The sequence below is a fragment of the Globicephala melas genome, chromosome 10 (assembly GCF_963455315.2).
Source record: "Globicephala melas chromosome 10, mGloMel1.2, whole genome shotgun sequence".
In the NCBI taxonomy this organism is placed as follows: domain Eukaryota; kingdom Metazoa; phylum Chordata; class Mammalia; order Artiodactyla; family Delphinidae; genus Globicephala; species Globicephala melas.
This window is the reverse complement of record NC_083323.1, coordinates 71,244,253-71,264,215: the sequence shown is the minus strand read 5'-3', so window position 1 is coordinate 71,264,215 and position 19,963 is coordinate 71,244,253. Positions and strand designations below refer to the sequence as shown.

The following is a 19,963-nucleotide window of genomic DNA, read 5'->3' as shown; positions in this document are numbered from 1 at the left end:
ATGGATGGTTTCAATTCCTTTAAAAATACTTTTCCTCTTATAATATCAATAACGGATACTTTGAAACTTTAGAAGGTAAAAAAGAATAACCTGAAGTGAAATCCTAAAAGGAGTGGTCTGAGGAGGAGAGAGGCACTAAGGTCAAACAAATGTGGTTTGTAGCTTACATGCTTTCATGCATAAGCATTGAATTATCTGGTTCTCAATGAAAATTGAAAAAAAAACTCATACCAAGACCACATATATAAATATAGTTTACTGGCATTTTATTGTCTTCTTGACTTTTAGCGCCACTGTAAACCAAATTTTATCTATAGTTATTAACCTTATAGTGAAAAAATTCTAGGACACATCTTAAAACTTTGTAACAATTTTTCAGTACTAGGCAAATCTGAGTTGGTGAAATCAAACAAAACTATAATACTGTTAGTATAGCATTTTCCCTGTGTCATTAACTGAGAATAAATCTGGACTAGAAGGTTCAAATGGTGGGAACTTTTTCTTAACCATCAAGATTTTCTTTGTTTCAGTACAATGTGTCTAACTGAATGCCTGCTATATTATGTTGAAGTGAATCTCAATATAAATAGCTTCAGTACCAACACCTAATTATGATTATTATTATTGACATTATTATTTAATGTAATGTTTATTTTTGAGCCCCCCCCCAAAATTATTCATTAAATCATTCATTCAGTATTTATTGAACACCAAGTATGTGCCAGGTTCTTTTCTAGACACTGGGACTCAGCAGTGAACAAACGACATGAAGATACCTGTCCTAATTGAATTTACATTCTAGAACTAACAACAGACAATAGTTAAATGTATTAAACAGATTAAATCAAAATGGATACATTAGATGGTGGTGAAAGCTATGGAGAAAAAATCAAGCGGAAAGAGGGGAGAGGGAAGAAGTGCCATGGGATGAGGTTTGTAATTTAAAGTATTCAGGGAAGGTGTCCATGAGAAGATAGTATTTGAGCAAAGATTTATGAGGTGAGGGGGTGGTATTTAGGGGAAGAATTAGCAATTGCTTAAAAGTAAAAATAACTTAGAAGAAATTTAAAAGTGCTTTTAATTTACTTTGAAATTAGAATATTAATTTTAATTAATATTAAATTTAATAGTGTAAAAATAGTAATAGTGACAAATAATTATGTTATCTAACCATCTTTCTGGACATCTGTTTAAAATATATGCAAATTATCCATAACTTAAATGTTTTACATATAGAGAGGCTTTAATTCTTAAGGCTAAAGTTTAATTATAACCCTGAAAAGAGTTATTCTGGAGGAAAATAATTATAACATATAGAAGTGGACGCTAGCTATTTGCAAAGTATGTCATTAAAACTCCAGTTTTAATAAGGTGAGCGAGCACAGTCTGTGGATAGCCGAAGAGAGAGTATTCCAGGGAGAGAAACAGCAAATGCAATGGCTCTGACATGGGATTCTGTCTGGTGAGCTTCACCAAAGACAGCAGAGAGGCCTCTGAGGCTGGAGGAAAGAGGGTAAGAGCGAGTTGTTTGGAGGTGAGATCAGAGTTTGGGCTGATGGAGTGGGCCTTGTAAATCCATAGAACTTGGGTACAGTCACCAAGGAAGTAAAGTGGCTAGAAAAAAAGAAGAGATTCAAATTTGAGCCTCCAGATCCTCGTGTTAAGAGGTCTTGTAGATGAGAAGGAATCGGCAGAAGAGGGAGTAACAAAGGAAGCAGGAAAAAACTGGGAATCACAGAAGTCAGGTGTACTGGGAAGGAAGAATTGATCAACTGTGTTAAATGAGGTTGAGAGGTCAATAAAATAAGGACTGAAAACTGACCATTGGATTCACAAAAGAATCCAGTGTTCTTGACAAGAGCACATTGTGTGCAGTGCTGAAGCAAAAACAATGGGAGTTAGTCCATTCCAAGAGAATGTCAGAAGCCAGAGTCAATTGGCACAGGTAGCTCCTTTGTGAAGTTTAACCATTAAGGGCGGTGGAGGAGTGGGAATAGAACTGGAGGGAAGTGAGTTCAATAGCTAAAAATGCAGGTTTATTGAGATATAATTCAGATACCATAAAATTGTTTGTTTTATTATATTTATTCATTTTTTTAAGTAAAGACAAATAACAGCATATATTTATATGGTTGGGAGTAAGCCAAAAGAGGAGGGAAACCTTGATGATACGGATAGAAATGAGCAAATTCCTGGCATGATTCTCCTGGATGGAATCCAGGACAGAAATGGGAGGTCAAGCTTAGGTGGCAGCACATAGTGTTCATCTGTATTAATAAGAAGGTAGGCAGAGTTCAGGGTACAAATACCAGTAGGTGTGCTTGCATGGGGATGTAGAGTTTCTCTTTTGATGGCTTTTATTTTCTTAGGAAATTTAGAAGTAAGGTCATTGACAAGAGGGAGGATGGGAAGGAGATATTGGCTATTGGGGAAGAGAAAAAATATGAAGCAGAAGAGCATAGAAGCAAAGGGACTACAAAGTATAACTGACTGTCTTAAAGATCCAGTTGGGGTAATGAATTTAAGTGAGACAAGATAGCATGACGATGTGTTTTTACCCTATCATGTTCATCTGCCTGGTATAGGTAGAGAAAAGGAAAGAGTCTAATTTAAGCCATGGTTGTGGTTTTGCCAAGCAAGTATAGAGAGGGTCAAGGGAACTGAGGGTTCATGCAAGGGAATGATAATGATTGACCACAGACTTTAAACCAAGGAAGAAGGTACTTGAATTGTTGAGGGAAGTGAGGGTGAATGAAAGGTAAATAGGCTCAATGCATTATCGTTCTGAGTGGGAACCAGTAGTTTGTTATAATCACACTACTAGAAGAAGTGATCTGGAAAGAGAGAGGACATTGAAATATTTGAAATTGCATTTGACCTTATTCATAATGCATTTTCCACTTGGAATCCTTCCCTGATTCTGCAAGTCCAAGCCTTGGTCTAGCCCTTAGACTATGAAACCATGAAATTTTCCCTGATTCTCCCAAGCTAAAAGAAATCCTGCCTTTCTTGGTACGTCTATAGGATTGCCTACTAAACCCGACTTATAGAAAATTTCTATCTTCTGTGTATTCTTAGTTCCCCCAAAAGTCTCTAGGTAACTTAATGTTTCATTCTGGTCTCCTTCATACCTAAGCTCACAGTCAAGCACATAAAAGAATAATTATGTCATAACGATCACCTGATAAATGGGTGCTCCGGGACCAAATCTCCTTCACAATGAAGTCATGTATGATAAAGAAAAGTATGTCTTAAATGGCAGCAGTAACGGTGGCAATGTTCCCTCTTAGCTATACTTTTAATTTCTGTGTTGGAGAAAAGTCCTCAATGTACAGTCTTTATTTGTGAATTATTGAGACAATCAGAGCTGGGTTTTGGAAAAATTATGGTCTGAGAAGTCAGTCCTTTGTTACCTCCCTCTCTGTTCGTGGCATGAACAGCCCTCTCCTCAGTGCTCCTGTGTCTCCTGTTTGTCCACTCTCCAGGTCTCTGCCCCACAGGGAAAAATCTGATACTTTCACTGATGTCAGATTAAAAAATGCCTGGCCTTCAGTAAATGTGTTACCTTAAATAGGAAAATGAATTTTAAATATTTAAATCTGTGGAATTCTTCCCACTTTCAAAATGATTTAAGAATTCAGTAAGTAGACTAAGGAGATTCTCTGGAGCAGGGAGCATGGAGTACAAGCATTCAGTATTTACTGAGGAGGCCCTCGAAGAAGGCAGGCATCGCTTTTTCCTTTAGATTAGCAGAGGCGTGAGTGAATAAAGAAGAAAGAAAGGGATGTTTGGCTACTTTTCCCTTTTCTTGGGATTATTCTGCTTTTCTGGAGGGAATAAAGATTGTTTTCCCTCTGGCTACTGAAGTCTTTGCTTGGTAGTGACTGGGAGCAGATGAGAAGCAGATGGCATCATCAAAACCATGGAGTCGGCCCTTCTAGTTTTCAGGTCCAGCTGATCAGTATCAGGGATTCCTCTAATTGTCAATCCCCTCTACCTTTCTCAGCACAGACTAGATCTTCTCTTCTTAAATCCTAATTTGAACTTGCTCCCTCTATCCCAGAACATCTACATATATAATTTATGGATGGCATTTTCTATTCAATTTAATTTTTGTCCTAAAACATTTTTTCAGATGTTCTCATTTTCATACATCTTCTACTTACATATCTGATTATAAAGTTCATGGTAAAATGTATATTACTGGAGAATTATGTATCCTTGTGAGTAATAAAGCAATTACTGTAAACATATTGCACTTAAATATGTCTTAGTATGTCTATACCTATGCATATACCCTATGTGATAGCTACATATTTCTCTAAGGAAATACCTAATAATATATCGATAAGTAAAGAGTTCTTTGTTTCAAGGTAGGTTAATGTTTAAAATTCATTTTCTTGTTAAGGGAGAGACAATTACAATATTTAATCACAGTATTTGAGTTTCTTGAGGTGTTAAGACTTTTGCAATGATCAATAGAGTACAGATAAATATATATCACTGGCATATTGGTTTTTAATCCTGGGGCTTTTAGTTCCTGCCTCTGCTGTTTGCTTAGGGTGGCAAGAAGGCATTGTCTGTGTTTGGTGTGAGCTGGACTTGATTCAAGATAGAAGATATCACAGAAATAAGACACTAAACTAACTTGAGATGGATTTCATCTGGGGCATGCTATGATATTTACTTTTGCCCTGTCGTCACTAACTTTACCATACCTAGTCCATGATGAAAGACGGTGCTATGTGTGGGTATAAAAACTCCAGTTACAGGAGCCCTTGCAGATCTGATTCTCCACCATGACTGTTCTTCATTTCTAGGTCCCAAATCACCACCATGAAGTTGATATTTTTGTATTTGGTTGTGGTACTTTGCATCTTCTGCAAAGGTAAGGGACTAATTTAAAGAATCCTTCCATATCTTGATAGATCCATGCATATATTTGTTTAAATGTTTAGTGTTCTGTTTTTCATATATTTTTCCTCCTGGGAAATCTTTCCTACACCAAGAGTAGGATAATAAGTAAGAAAATTGGATTTGCATTTTATTAGGTATTATTTCAGGTTTTACAAGCCTGTCTTAAGGCAATATGTATATCTGTATCTATATGCTTAGAAATATTAGTGAACAGGTTTTTGATGACTGTCTTGATCTTGCATCTACCTTAAGACTAAAGACTCACACTGGTAATTTCAGTTTTCACAAATCATAAAGTTTCATCAATTAAAAGACTGGTTCATCATCAAAAGAAAATTTTGTAGGAAGAATATTTCTTAAACAACTTTCATGGACATTTTAGAAAGTCAATTAATTAATTTCTAGAATTAATTGAAAGATAAGATCATTAATGAATTTTAATTAAAAATTGAGCAAAATGAAAAAAAAAATCTTTAGAAACAAATGTATTTCTTGCCCTTTAGGTTTGTTTCTGAAAAGGATAGGAAAACAATAATATACAAACATAAGGAGAAAGGTGTGCAAAAGAGGAAATTCATACTATATCTAAACTTAAAATCTATTTTCTAAATTTGGGAGTAGGAAACATTTTGCTTCTCTGTGAGAAACCAGAATAAAGAGGACTACAATTGTTTGTTTTGATTAAGAGAAAACATTCCTATCCTTAATCCAGCTACCTGAGAAATTGATAGGCCCTTAGAAAATGATTATTTCAAGTAATGGTGACTTTTGTAATCTTATACAGCACTTTGCTGTAATCTTTGCTTCTATTTTATATAAATATAAATATTCTTTGCCTATACTTTGCATAAATGTATTTCTTATGTCTTAAGTAACAGTTCACAAAACTCATTTCAAAGCATTTATTAAATGATATATCACAACAAAATGTGTTTGTATTTGCTAAAGTATGCTAAATTCACCAGAGAACTGGAGAATATTTCTAAAGTAAATTCCTAGATATCCCTGATAATTCTGGTAAATTATTATAAATATTTCAATAGGATTTCCATAGGCTGGTTATTTACTAACAAATTTCAGGTATTTTATGTATTTATTTATAAGTTCATAGTCAGAAGTAAAGAATATACCTGAAAAACTGCTCTTTGCAGAAATTCCAAGTGCCTTAGTTGAAATGAATTTTTATTGCTCTTAGTCAATAAGATTTATGATCCAAACAGATTCCCTTCATTTTCAGTAGGTTACAGGATGATAAAGATTTGATGACTGGAAGTTACAGAAGACAGATATTTAAAGGGCATACATAGAATCAGTCAGAAGAAATATTTGTATTGTTTCATCAACCGTAAATGTATAGAAAGAAAGAAACCTAATAAATAGTTCCCTGGCTAAGTGGAAAAAATCTTCAGTGATACAAGAGGTAGATTTGGCACAAAATGGATATGCAAAATCAGTTCTTATTTTATTCCCAGGCTATTTTATCCTCTCAGTAGAGTAAAATCTATACAATTGTCTTTTTTCCCTTTTTTGCCTAATTCCTTGCTTATGAACACATTAGCCAGAAAATGTTTAGGGAAAATAAAGTAAAATATAGATCAGAAAATAAACTTCACATTGGCAGCTGTAAAAGGTTTGAAAAAGGTATAAGTATAAATAGTATGAAAAAGGTATGAAGTATTGGTTGATATTAATTTGTGAGTCTAATTTATTTGGCTACATATATTCCCAAGAGTACATTGATGTTAAAAACTTTAAGTATGTTGATAGGTAAATGTATTACTTATATATATATAAATGAGATTTATTAAATAAGAAAGCTCCAAAATAATAAATTAACATTGAAATAACATAATGATTAGATACAAAAAGTAGATTGCTTATAATGAATTTAAAAGAAGAATGGAAACAACAGAATTAATCTCATTCTCTTAAAAAATATGCTATAGAGAAGTATAAAATGATCTAATTGTTTTCACTTTTTTTTCATTTTTGTAGATGGGGAAGCCCTATTTTATAGGCTAAACTCAGGTCAGTATCTTTCAGAAATTAATCTTCACTTTGATATAGCAAGGTGTATTCTGAGCCCACTTTTAGAACACAGAAATTTTTTCCACCTATATTGAGATATAATTGACATAAGTTTAAAATATACAATGTGATGGATGATTCAGTATGTGTATATATTTTAAATGACTACCACAGTAAAGTTAGTTGACACCTCAATCACCTCACACAATTATTTTGTGTGTGTGTCTGTGTGTGTGTGGTGAGAACAATGTAAGATCTACTCTCATAGCAACGTTTACATACCTGATACAAAATGGTTAACTGTAGTCACCATGCTGTACATTAGATCCCCCGAACTTATTCATCTTATAATTGGAAGTTTGTACTTTTGATCAAGCTCTTCCCATTTCTCCCATCTCCAATCTCCTGGACACCACCATTCTACTCTCTGTTTCTATGAGTTAGATGTTTTTAGATTCCACATAAAAGGGAAATTGTATAGTATTTGTCTTTTTCTGACTTACTTCACTTAGCATAATTGTTACCAAGTCCAAGCTCGTACTGCTCGCTGCACAACAGGCCAGAAATTGAGAGACGAGTTGTTGGGGTAAGGAATAGAGACTTTATTCAGAAAGCCAGAAGACCAAGATGGTGGACTCATGCCCCAGAATACCATCTTGCCTGAGTTAGAATTCAGGCTTCTTTTATACTAAAAGGGGAAGGAGTAAAGTCAAACATTTCCTGGTTCCCATCAGCCTCCGGAGGGGATGTGTTAATTTCTTCCTCCCTGAAGTCATTCACAGGTGGGCCTGTTCAGGCTGTTTCTGGCGAGCTAAACAAGGGAAACAAGGGTATTTTAACTTAGTGCTCATTACCTGGGAGGCAGGGTCCCCAGAGACAAGCCATTATGTATAATTTAAATTTATAGGCAACATCCCTTTAGTGATTAATTTGTAATAGAATACAAAATGTTCTTCCCTATTACATAACGCCCTTAAGATCCATCCATGTTGCCACAAATAGTAGGATTTTCTTTTTATGGCTGAATAGTATTCCACTGTGCATGAGATATAGATATATACATATATCTATATCTCACACTTTCTTTAGCCATTCATCTGTTGATGGCCACTTAGGCGGTTTCCATGTCTTGGCTATTGTGAATAGTGCTGCAATGAATATGGGAGTGAAGATATCTCTTTGAGATAGTGATTTTATTTCCTTTGGGTCTATACTCGAGTGGAATTGGTAGGTCATATGGTAGTTCTATTTTTAATCTTTTGAGGAACCTCCATACTGTTTTTCAAAATAGCTGTACCGATTTACATTCCCACCAACATGGAATAGAGAAAATTGATGTATTCTGCTTTTATACATACTTGATTTTGTGAATGAACTACCAGGACTCCTCACTCATTTATCTCACATGATTGTAAACTACTCAAGGGTAGGATTCTTGATCTATGGCCGCAATGACACTCAGTATATGTTTGTTTTGAATTAATAAAATAATTCAGGATCATTGATAAATGATTTGTTCTACATACAAAAATTTTCTATATGAAGGTAACCAAACCCTCTGCAAGGTAAACTTTCTAAAATGAACCACAGAAGGCCTATCTTCAGACCCAGGGAGACATGGGACTTCTGAACACAGTTTAACCTTATTTTGAGGGCATAAAAATAAATGCCAATTATATTATATACCATTCAATGATGCTCTTGGCATTTGCTGATATGCATGTGACAGTTGGACCCTACTCTAGAGATAGTTTCTGAGTTTCTATGTTTCTTCTTAATTTGCCTTTCTTTCTCCTCACTTATGTTGAATATCTAGCTTTATATCTTTATAGGGTCATTATGTCTGCTTTTAGCACTCAGTTCCAATTCTTACTGTCTTCAGTCTAGTGTGATGAGAACACCTTTGATCCCAGCTCATTAACCTCGTATATGTTGTAAGGGTAGGCACTCTCTGTGAGACACCAAGGAATTTTTCCTGGAGGGAAAAGTTCATGCATGGGTTTTGTGACACCTCTATTTATTGCAAGGGCGTTTGGGGATGACTCCTGATTGCAACCTACATTTCAGATAGCTAGAATTTTCCAGGTATTTAACCTATATGGAGAATGTTATTGTATAATTTTTCTTTAGAGACAATATTAAGTGTCCCCAAACCCCGTCTGTAAACCATTTCCTCTTATCTTTTGGCTAAATGTGTGTGTGTGTGTGTGTATAACTATGCACAATTTAGTTTTGGCAATGATTTATCAGAACACATAGGAAGACCTTTGTCTTTTAACCAGCTCTATTTACTGTTTGTTTTAATTTGCACCTATATCTCTCAGATAGATTTGCTGACCATAAGTCTTGGATTTCCCAGAAGAGCTCCAATTTCTAAAATTTTATCTTAGTATCAGACCATATGCTTTAACTTTTTATTTGAATGATATAGTCAGTTTGTATTTAGGAAATTTGTGAATTTTAGAGCATAGAGAAGCACTAAAAAAGAAAAGAAACCTGCAATCCACTAAGTCCCAAAATAAAAATGTTACCCCAAATGGTTTTTTTGAGGTTTCTTGAATATATAATTGACTGGTAACCTTATGCAAAATTCTATTGCCATTGTTAAGTATTTTATTTCACATAGTTATTGAGAAAATTCTTTTGGAGACCAATGCTTTGATTTATTTGATAAAAATATTTTGATGTCTCTAAGTCTTTCTTAATATGTGTGCTTGCATGTAAATCATGCCATTTGTTGTAAAGTACTCATTCTTATTGTGTGTTTTTGACTCTGCTATACTTACTATAGCTTGACAATCTTGCAAATTTACATGCTATTTATTTAAATATGAAGAAAATTCACCTTGATTCATAATAATAACAATCCTGGAATCATCTGTAAGTTGTGTGTACATGAATTTTGGTATCCACCTGTGAAATAGAAATTGTAGCCATTTAATTCACATTAATTAATTTTAGTTTATATAGTACTTTTGTCACATGAAAAACTCTTTTAACTAACTCTTCTACATTTCACCAACAGATTTCACCAACAGAATAATAATTTATGCTTTGAGGCACCTTTTCAAGTCATCTAAGAATTATATTTTGCTGTGTTCTAATTCATGCATCTAGACTGACTCTATAAATTGGCTGGAGCATTAGTGCAGCCATTCTCCTTTATGGGTCTGGTCTGGAGGGGTATTAAGATACCATGGTCAATGGATAATTACTATATTCATGCCTGAGTATTGACTCAGTTAGCAGATGTATATGGGAACACCTCTCAGGACAAGAACTGTCTGCAATCAAGATTCACTTTCTATTGGCAAATCTATTTAAAAACCTATCACTGACAGCAGTTCTCCCTTTTTTTATTCAGATGATAAAATAGCTCAAAGCAAATCAGGTAAATTACCTTGTTTTCTTTTCTTATGCTATTTATGCTAAATAACGATAGAGTGGCAGTGCTTTTCTTTGGAGACAGGACATTTCTTCCATGGAAAATCATTAAAACACCTAAAATGAAATATTCTTTATTAATACAAAGGAACATACCATAGTGTGTTTTAACATAATCTGGGCCAACCATTTAATATTTCATCAGTATTTATGAAGGTGGTGACCTTTGAAATAGGAAACTACTCTGGTTATGTGCTTTTTAAAAATTTCTTAAACCTATGAGAAAAATGTGAATGTAGATTTAAAGTTTTACTTTCCTATATTTTTATTGACAGAACATGCTTTTATTTTGTATTCTGCGATTAATTCCTTACTGATTTATTTTAATTAAAATCGATCTTAGTTCCAATAGTTTTACTACAGATTTCTTTGAGCAACTGAATAGTTATGATTATTACTCATCATTTTGGTACAGTTGGAAACTAGGCCGCTATTACCCATTATTTGTTTTCCCCCTCCACCAAATGAAAAATAAGCCACAGAAAATGAACACTACTTTTATGGAATTTTTCGTAAACCTAATGATAGGATTTTTGTCAATATCAATATAGATTCAATTTGATTCTGGTGTAATGTACACAGCAATCAAATAGCCTAAGATTACTTTTATATATTTTTTCGATCTCTCTTTCTACAACCTTAATGCAATAAAATGTAATTGGCAAATATTTCCTTTGAGGTAAAACACATACTGAAAATAAGCAGCAGGTCTACTGTCTCATGAAGAAGTCACCTCATCATAACTACAAACAGGACTCATTAGGTTCTGTCACAATGGCATAGCAAGAGCTTAGATTCCTCATTCAGGGAGTTAGAATGAGGCAAGGGAACACTTGGAATTCCATAGCTCTCTGAAAATCCTCTGAAATTATGAGCAATTGGATTTATTCCTTTGTCGCTCAGGGAACCTTCCAGGTCTCATTGAGGAGGGACATGAGGGTCTCTAAAACTAGAGCTGCATTGGATGAATAAAAATGCCAAGCAAGGAAGCCCCAACCAACCACTCAACCAGCCAGCGTAAAATTGGACAAACTCGGGCTTCCCTGGTGGCGCAGTGGTTGAGAGTCTGCCTGCTGATGCAGGAGACACGGGTTCGTGCCCCGGTCAGGGAGGGTCCCGCATGCCGCGGAGCGGCTGGGCCCGTGAGCCATGGCCGCTGAGCCTGCGCGTCCGGAGCCTGTGCTCCGCAACGGGAGAGGCCACAGCAGTGAGAGGCCCGCGTACCGCAAAAAAAAAAAAAAAAAAAAAAAAATTGGACAAGCTCCAGAGCTATGTTAATCCCACAAGCTTCATTCCTAAAAGGGACAAAGTCTCACATATCTGAGAAAAGGATCCATAGGCCGCTGTAGTACTTTATACTTTTGATATTCATTAATTTTAGACAACATAACTCGTTTATCACCATTACTTTTTTTTTTTTTTTTTCCGGTACGCTGGCCTCTCACTGTTGTGGCCTCTCCCGTTGTGGAGCACAGGCTGCGGACGCGCAGGCTCAGTGGCCATGGCTCACAGGCCCATCCGCTCCGTGGCATGTGGGATCTTCCCAGACCGGGGCGCGAACCCGTGCTCCCTGCATCAGCAGGCGGACTCTCAATCACTGCGCCACCAGGGAAGCCCTAGCACCATTAATTTTAAAATCCCCTCTTCCACACAGCTCACTCATATTCTCCTCTCTGATCTGGCAATTTTTTTCCATAGGGTGGGGGTGGAGGAGCAGAATTATGTCTATTTCTTTATTCTATTCCATTCTAAGATCCAAAGTATAAGATAACTCTTCCAAAAATTTATGCAAAATGTATGCAAAATATAGTATGACTTTACTCTGAAATAAGTAAATGTATTTTACCTACCTTTGAGCTATGAAGTATATGAACATATTTTATTTATCTCTAAGAATTGTATAAGCAATCTGTCTTTAAGCAAGGTGAAAGCAGTGTACCTCTTGCTTAAGAGAAAAGGGTCTCTTAGCAGATTTTACCACCTGATCTTGGGCAAGTTATTCAACCTTTTTAAAGTATCAGTTTTCTCATTTACAAGTGAGGATTAATAATAGTACCTACCTAATAGGAGAACCGTTAAAGGGATAAGGCAAGAGTTAAAGAGTAAGAGTAAGAGAGTTAAAAGGGATAAGGCAAGTAAGATACTTTTACACATCTAAGATGTGGTACATACAACTGGCCATTACTACTGGTAACCCCAATGGCAATATTTATATATTGAATAAGTTTTATATAGTAAAATATGAGAAGGATAAAATAGTTAGTAGAAACGAATATGGCACACTGGTTAAGATACCAGGCTATTCATTTCAACAACAGAATGAGGAAATAAATTCAGAAGAAATGTTGGTCCAACAAAATGAAGGATCTAATATATCTGTGAGGTTAAACTCAGGAGAGGTATGATGGATATAGTGAATACTTATCATGAATTAAATAAGTGAAATAAAATGAATCTGCATGAGTTTGATGTGACAAGTTTGGTGAAGAAAATGAAATATATTAAAAGATATGTGGCTTTTGACTGTTGACTATTTATGTGCCAGACACTGTGAGAGGTGCTTTCATCTCATTTAATTCTTTTACTTAATTAATAAATATATTATGAAGTAGATATTGTTTTATCCTCATTTATTATGTACTCTCAGTTTAATAGATAAGGAAACTTTGTTTCAGAAGTATTAAATAATTTATCCAAGGACAGGTCAAGGGCACAGCCAGGGGCAAGAATAAAAATGAATGTCTACATAGCATATGCATAAATAAAAAGAAAAACATCTAATTAAAATGTGTTTTTTCTTCCACCTTGACAAAAATATATTTGTGACAACCTGGAAGGCCTGATACCAATGCAGAATTTTCAGATCACTGGAATTCAACCCAAGAATGGGATGGGCAGTACCCTTGCCAATGTTCCTGTCCCATTGCCCTTTCCATTCCTTGCTTTGTCACACACATAGAGGGATACCCTAACCTGCATGTCTCAGTTCCATCTACTTTTCCTATAAACAGCCACCTCCTGGCCATCCCCCCAGGCCTAGGGGTTCTCATTCCTGTGATGTGGTCTAACCTTGGAAAGACAGTCTTGAGAAAGACGGTAACATGCTTGAGACTACAGGGCCCTAGGGCTTTAGTATGATCTACAGTGGAGGAGGGAAGATGGTCCTGGCTCTGGGTTAGCATATCCACCTGACCCTACGTCTGTATTCTTTGCCCTCTAAGGAGGACCATGACTCAAGGAAGGCCAGAGTGAAACTTGTGTGGCTTAAAGTAGGAACCCCTCTTGTCTGAGTTTAAGGGAGGTCCTATCAAAGGCCATTCTGATTGCAAGTTTGGAAGTCCAGATGAGTTTGACTCAAAAGCTCATATATTTCCCACTACTGAATATGGCTTTATTTCTTTCTGCTTTTCCATCAGACTGAGATATTTCGATTTCAAGATGCAGTTATAAAAGTACATGGCAGTGAAGAAAGACAGTGAGAGAGAGAGGATAAAAGAGGAAAGGAGAAGAGTGTGTAGTGAAGTAAGGCAGGTAGAGGGCAAGCTCAGAAAAAGAAAAAAGCTCTATATGGAGAAGAGTTGTAAATGTAATAGTGGTTTGAGGATTACTTAATAACATAATAATACAAATTGGCTGTAACTTAAGCAGCACTTGAATTCCTCCTAAACCAAACACTAATAAGTAAATATTATAATTTCATGATGTTTTAAATGTTGGGGGCCTCTTCATCCAACTACATAGTAGACTAACTCATTACTATTCTCAAAATCATTAATATTTTATTCCTGTATATTGTTTGCTATAGAAAAATAATTTTGCTGTGAACATGGAAAATGGCTAAGAAGTGCAAGAGTTGTTGAGGAAAGATAATTTAAAACAAAATCTCCTGTCACCCCAGAAAACCTCTCCACAAAAGTAGAAGAGAAGGAAAACAGTTTTATTACTGAATAAGCATTAAACCAGAATGTGATACACGTCACAGGCAATCTGATGGAGAGATTGCAAGGACAGAAAGAAATCTCACCCTTTTATACAGCCAGGCAGATACAACTCACTACATACCTGTCCTCAAGATGAACAATAACTAGTCCTCAAGTAAGAGCACTTGACATCACCAATTGTCACACATGGTTTGTCCTAAATTTGCTTGGTAGTTGGGGTAGCCACCTGTGTTTGCTAATTGCCTTTATAAGAAAAAAAGTACTTTCTTGTATCTTTAAAAATCATAAAAGAGGTAGGTTTGTGCTTGGAGCCAGACACCAGCTGAAGTTATGTTCATATCACCTAGGACATAGGGGAGCTCTCTCCCTTGATGACAGCATTTCAAAAAGATGGTCACCAATCCCTCGAAGAAACATTCTTGGGTTGCTTATATAACCTTTAAAAAGATTTACAAACATTTTAAAGATGTAGACAAAGAACTCACAATTTTCTAAAGTAAATGATCTAAAAATGAGGAGAGTCTCTCTTCCCTTATTGTCAACAGAGAGAATTGTCTCTTATTTTTATTTGTATTTGTTCTTACATAGGCTTCAAGTTTTGCTTACAAATCACATATTTTATTTTATTGTCTAGTTAGTGACCAAAATGCATGTTTTCCACAAATTTACAAGAATATCATAGTTATTAAGGCCTAATTCTAAAGTACTTTAATTTTATCATAGAGATTTAAAAAAACATAAATGGTATGACAGAAAGCACAAAATAACTCATGTAATTCAGTGTATATTACCTTAACAAAAGGTCTTTGTTGATGAATGCATTTATTAAATAAATATTAATTGAGTGTCCTTTATGGTTCAGGCACATTTCAAGACATCTGGAATACCCCAGTGAATAAAACAGGCAAAAATCTTGAGTTTATAGAGCTTAAAATCTGGAAGGAGGAGACAGTTCATAAACAATAAACATTATAAGTAGTAAACATGATATACTACAGGGTGACAATTTCTATGGAATAAATTAGAGTAATATAATGATAATTGGGAGGATTAAAATGGGGGTTGCAAATTTACACTGTCAGAGTATGCCTCACTGAGATGACATTTAAGCTAAGACTTGGAGGTGAGTAAATGTTAATTTATGAGTAAATGCTTTCATCTTTTTTTCTTTGTAGAAATATGGAAAAGAGAATCAATTATGTTATTTTAAATTTATCAGCTGTTACTAAGCCAAGGACAGTGTGGATCCAACATGGTAGAATATTTTGATGAGAGGGGGTTGAACAATGGAACTTGGAGCTTAGCGGTAGACAATGAAGCAGATGGGGAGGTTTCTGCCCTGTCCATGAGAGGAAGAATTTCTACTACACATCAATTAAATCTTCACAACTCTATTCATCTCTTTCTTGAAGTCTTAGAACTATGACAAAAAGATATGGGCATAGTGATTAAGTCAATAAGGGGTGTATGTTGTTCCAAGTGCCACCAGAGTAAAGGCACTTACACAAAATAAAATACGGCTTTTTATAGTGTCACAATCCAATAACCCTTTATAGTGCTAGCAATACTGTTTTCAAATACAATCTTCTGTTATTCGCATTAGGTCCTTTTTTGCTCAGTAGCTTATCCTTTTGTGACTCAAACAGGAGAAAGAAATCTCTTGTTGGTTCACTCTTTAACAGTGGATTTAGTGCTCAAGGAGAAGCTGAAGACAGGTCGAGAGAACCTCAGGATGCCAACAGTTTAGAGTTAAAAGACACCCCAGCAGTTACTGTTGGAGAAAAATACTGACCTAGAAGTGCTTTTTTCATTTGGGATAATCTGATCATTGTTTTATTAGCAGCACATGGCCTTAATAGTAACAGTGAAAAGCTAAAGGCACTAATTCCAGTGCCAATGAGAGCGATGAATTCTGTTTTAAGAGAATTTTGGCAAAGCAGTTTACATTAAATTAAATTCTTCCTGATAATTTTTATTTTCTTATGCTATCTTTCTTACTATTATTGTGAAGATCAATCATTTTTATGATTATAAACTAATAATTTAAAATGCTTCCTGGACCCAGTTTTAGTGCAGAATCTCTCATGTTTCTGTCGGCAACCACAATCCATTTTCTATACCAAGATTCTCTCTTGAAATTGCATACTCAGTTTGCCAAGCAATATTATAAAGTAGGGTTTTTAGACAGTTTGTTTGTGGCCTTTAATTTTGTTTTGTTTGGAAAATAATTTTAATTTTCATTCGGTGAGGCGTGTCCTCTCTGATTCAATATGCTTCTACCTATTGGCTGATTCAAACTTTTCCATTACTTGCCTGGTCCCTGAAGTTTCTGTATTTTGTACCTCTGCAAAAGTCGGAAAGAAGGAGATACAGTGAAGAAGATAACTTCAATATTTTATATTAAAATTTAATATTTGAGTCCAGGTGGTGATAACTGAAAAGGGAGAAGCAGTTTTAAGTGTAGGGATACGGTTGAAATCTCTTCAGGAAAGACACAAAGGTTTCCTATCTGTTCAGTCATCTGTTTTGGGATTGACAAGCTCAGTATGACTAATAAGTTAACACAGATATTTGCTTTTGTTTACAACACTGAGGTGTGAATGGTTTGCTCATATTCTATAGGATATATTGAAACTTTATCTTAAATGAACCTAGTGCTTCACTTTTCTTATGGAATTCTCTCAAACTTCATGGTAAATTTGTTGCCATGCACACCCCTAGTTACACTGTGTGGAATCATATACGGAAAGATATGTGGAAGGGAGGGGATGATACATTCAAAACTATAATGAAGGCCTAGTTCAAGCAATGTGTTAATTTCTTGTATAATATGAATGAATGCAACTGTTCTCTGATAATGCTTATTTTTTGTATGGTAGAGAAAACCAATTTAGCAAGTGGTCTTGCCAACAGTGTCTCTGGTGGTACAGAATTTGCAGCACTGCTTCAAATAAAAATAAAATTGGTTGGGGTCCGTCTGGCCAAATGGATTTGGTGTGAATTCAGTAAATGGATTAGCCAGCTCTAATTCTGCTGCCAGTGAAACAAGTATTCTAAGTTGTTTCTTAGTTTCTGCTTTTGACAGAAAAAGCAATCAATTAGCAAAGGAGGAACTGATGGTTATTTTTTGACCAATACAGATTTAGTGTTGGAGGGACTCATGGGAAAGATTTTTAAACTATGTTTGATTCTTAAAGGATCTGTGTTATCTTCAACAGAAACCAATTTAAACATTTTAGTGAAGAGGCAAGTAGATTGAATGCTTTTAGAAGGGACAATAGATTGAATGCTTTTATGAAGGGACTTGGACCTGGAATGAAGAGATCCGGTTTCTATCCAGTCTTTTCTACTAACCTTCTGTGGACTTTGGTAAAGCCACTTAAACTCTCTTGTTCCCAAGTTTTGTCATAAGAAACAGAAACTTTTTGGTCTCATGTTTCTGTATGAATTTGACTTTTTAAGTTCTATTACTCATATTTGAACTAATTGTCTTGAAAAGGAATGCAAGAATGTTTGAAACTGTCAAATGTGTATATCTACGGTCAAGAATTAGGAGGTGATAAGTAAAACAAAAGTGTTAAAATTTGTTATAGTGATTTTTATTTCAAAATGGTTTTCAATATTGTTTTATATTATATTTTCAATAAACAAAATGGTGTGGATAAATAGCTTTTTATATTTGGAAATTAAAGTCAGTGACAGAAGTGAGGGTCAATAAAGTACAGTAAGTATAGGTATTTTTTGTGTCAGAGCAACTTATCTTAAAAGACGTGGAAATTGGTGGAAACAGGAAGAAGAGCAAGGAGTTTGTTCTCGCTGGGCTTTGGCTTTGGCTCTCAGTTCAGAGGCTCAGGAATTCTAATCTAGACTCTATTAAGAAAAAACACAAATGATTTACATCCTTTGTTTATTGCTCCTGATTACAGTTTAAGTTTCCATTTGTCTTTTGATTTTGGACTTGATGGTAAAAAGGCAGGTTAATTTGGATTTGGTCTTGGTAATTCTGGCTCACGCAGAGTTGGTGTCAGTGATCTTGAAAATAAAAAGCTTTGGTAAAAATAAAACAGGGAGCTTTGGAAAATCAAGTTCCAGTGATCTAAGTACTACTCTTTAGGTTTTGTGCATAAAATGTATTGACTCATAAGTTGTACCTAAATATTCCCTGGTGACAATCTTTTTTAATTTCAGCAGACAGCTGAACATAGGCAGAGGGGCTGGATTTAGTAGCAGTGCCTCTGGAAATTTAGCATTTGGTTTGGGGACATCTGGTCAAAAGGGATTGGAAGTCAGTAGAGTTGATTGGAGTGAAATTAGCAGTAGAGGATCTGCTGGGGGTGAATCCATAGGTTTTAGATGCCTGTAGCTTAGGTATTCCAACTAAGACTCATTCCAGAAAAAATTTAAATTAATTAAATTAACTAATTAGTTAAAATACTTCTCTTTACATTTAACAACAAATTAATTAGAAAAGATTAATTTTTAATAACATCTTGATTTTTTCATCAGTTGGAACAGGGTGTTTTGGCTGGGAACTTGGAGCTAGAAGGGGCAATGCTGCATTTGGTTTTAGAGCTTCTGGTTTGAGTTCATTTGGTGACAGCAGCTTTAGTACCAGAACAGTTGAAGGAAATTGAATGATTAGATCTGAAGGATCCATTTCCAATGATCTAGGTATTGATATCTCATTTTTGTGTATACAAACTTCTGAATCATAGAATGTTTTCAGTAGGCTCTGTGATGATCATTTTATATTCTTCAGGTGACACCAGTCTGAGAATTGGGAATACCTTTGTTGGTGATAGCTCTGGAAATTTGGAATCCAGTTTAGGGGCTTTTGGTCAGCAGGGATTTGGAATCAATGAACTTGGAGGGGATAGAATGAGTGGCAGTGCATCTGTTGGGGCTGGATTTAAAGGCCTTGGATCTGATGTCAGTAGCTCAGGTATTCCAATAAAGACACATTCTGGCAAATTTTAAGTTAATTAAATTAACTAAGTAGTGGAAACACTTTTCTCTAAATAACATTTCACAACAAACTAACTAATTATTAAAGATTGAATTTTGATAACATCTTGATTTTTTTTCATCCGTTGGAACGGGGTCTTTAGTTAGGAACTTGGAGCAGGGAAGGGCAATGCTGTATTTGGTTTTGGAGCTTCTGGTTTGAGTTCATTTGGTGATGGTGACTTTAGTAGCAAAACAGTTGAAGGAAATTGAGTGATTAGATCTGAAGGATCCATTTCCAATGATCTAGGTATTGATATCTCATATTTGTGCATACAAATTTCTGAATCATAAAATATTTTCAATATACTCTGTGACAGTCATTTTATATTCTGCAGGTGGCACCAATTTGAGAAATGGTAATACCTTTTTTGGTGATAGCTCTGGAAACTTAGAATCCAAATTAGGGGCTTTTGGTCAACAGGGATTTGGAATCAATGAACTTGGAGGGGATAGAATGAGTGGCAGTACATCTGTTAGGGGTAGACATAAAGACTTTGGCTCTGATGCCAGTAGTTCAGATATCCTCTCAGTCTCTGTTCCTAAGGGACAGAGACATTAATGTCTCTTGATATCAGACATCTTGAGATTGAACATCTCAGTTCATCTAGATTAATAGTTTTAATACT

General features: G+C 35.3%; 1 pseudogene; it reads left to right on the top strand.

Annotated features, from left to right (window-relative positions):
* Positions 1 to 849: 849 nt before the first annotated feature.
* LOC138842858 (mucin-19-like) lies at positions 850 to 19,896 on the top strand (annotated as a pseudogene).
* The last annotated feature ends 67 nt before the right edge of the window (positions 19,897 to 19,963 follow it).